Raw genomic sequence first — 1,968 nt, forward strand, 5'->3', positions numbered from 1 at the left:
TGTCCCGGAGCGCAGGCCTCGCCGCGTTCGCTGCTGGAGACGAGACCGGCAGACTCATCACATCGTCCGGGCTCCGTACACTCGCCGCGACTCAGGCAGAACACCTACGGGAATGTTTGAACCTCTTAATGCTTCTTTAATCTTAATGTTCGAACAATAACAAAATTCTGGCTTCTATGTGCATGCAGCATGGTTCCTGAACTTGCACCTAACTTTTGAACTAATATCTCTAAAGATGGAAACCAGATAAACGTTAACAATATCTCTGCGCCCTTGGGCAAAAATTCAGTAAGACATCATAGTGCAATTATTAAAAACGGTAGCATAAAGCCACAACTGAAAACAGCATCATAATGTTAATTATTATTCAGTACATTATCATTATGCCAAAATTCAGTTCGGTATTTTACTGCCAAAATTCAATAATTCGTCATAGTATCGGAATTCATTACTATTTATCAAGATATTGACACTATTTTTAAGATAGGATAGGGGAGATGAGACCATCTTACACAATATAGGTACATCTAAATGTAATCAGAGTGGGAGTAATCAAATATTTGGTTTAATGTCCGTAGACTAGATGAACATTCCGTATTCTGTTCAATAATACATAAGAATTTCCAGGAAGGAGAAAACGATTCACTGCAAAACTTTACATGAATATTGTAATTTAAATAAAATTGATGGCTGGTATATATATATTGCATTAGCCTAAAATTGCAAATAACTTCAAAATTTAAGTCAACAAATCAAAGTCATCTGAAGGATATGAACCAAAATTTGAAAAAGAAAAGTTCCAATAAATAATGAGGCGAGCTATACAACAAGACATGTGCAAGTAATATGAGTGGCATGCACTAGAGTCCGTTGCTAGCACTAAGGCCTTCAACTGAACAGAAGTATCGTCCAGCAACACAATTATTAATCAATAGAGCAGCACAAATGAGGCGTCGTCACGGGAACAGGTCTGTTCATTACTGTTCACTGCACACTCTGAGTAACTATTTGTACCAGCTGAAGTTAGCTTGAAGTTTCGCACAGCGTGCTTTAACGGAAATATATTGCATTTGTTTTGCTTTTATTACGAAATAATCAAGTATTCAAGAGCAAAGTAAGCCAGGAATATTTACAATATTATTTTTTTGGAAACGCTTCAAGCAAATTTGATTAAATTATACAAATGTTATCAAAAAGATTACTTCATTTTTTCGAAAGTTTGACTATACTTGTGGTATTAAATTTAAATTAATAATAAAGCCAATCTTCGAAAACGTTTTCAACAACTATATGGTATCTGACCATTTTTGCGGGTTCGAAAAGCTTGAAATGCAAGAATATCAGCGTTAAAAATGGCGCAGAACTTGCGAAAATTTATAAATTAGAATCACCAACAATAAATGCAAACGCGCAGCTACAGGTGCGACGGAAACGTTTGTAGAGTAAATAAATCAATGAAGCGACAAAGAAGTAGATGCGATATTTTAAGCGAACGTAAACAACATTTTGCACCTCATAGTCCTAAAATTCCGAATTAAAAAAAAAACACAAATCAAACCTGTCCTGGCCCACAGCTGGCCCCAGATGAGCTGGACTGTGAGCGAGCATTCGCCGCCGCCCCACCGCAGGCATCAGGGGCCACGCAGGCGCCCAGCATCACGCAGAACACCTGCGGTCACGTCAAATTTTCCACTTACAGACACAATTACATGTATCTTGATAATCATTACTCGAGTATTCATATCAGTTGAATGACCAGCAATATTATTATCTCATATAAAGCGATCGTTTTCAATGGTTACTCTTCAAGTTACTATTTACTTCGACGATATACGAAAGCGCATCAAATATGTCATCATCGATGATCCTCACCTGTCCCGGAGCGCAGGCCTCGCCGCGTTCGCTGCTGGAGACGAGACCGGCAGACTCATCACATCGTCCGGGCTCCGTACACTCGCCGCGACTCAG

At 38.8% G+C, this 1,968-nt stretch overlaps 1 long non-coding RNA gene across 1 annotated transcript; it reads right to left on the reverse strand.

Annotated features, from left to right (window-relative positions):
- Nucleotides 1-7: 7 nt before the first annotated feature.
- LOC125178538 lies at nt 8-1,953 on the reverse strand. Its single transcript, XR_007156940.1, has 3 exons — nt 1,873-1,953; nt 1,559-1,669; nt 8-104 (listed from the first exon to the last, which is right to left on the reverse strand). It is a non-coding gene; the product is annotated as an uncharacterized LOC125178538 (long non-coding RNA).
- Nucleotides 1,954-1,968: the final 15 nt, after the last annotated feature.

The sequence above is a fragment of the Hyalella azteca genome, unplaced genomic scaffold (genome assembly GCF_000764305.2).
Source record: "Hyalella azteca isolate HAZT.00-mixed unplaced genomic scaffold, Hazt_2.0.2 contig10648, whole genome shotgun sequence".
NCBI classification, from domain to species: domain Eukaryota; kingdom Metazoa; phylum Arthropoda; class Malacostraca; order Amphipoda; family Hyalellidae; genus Hyalella; species Hyalella azteca.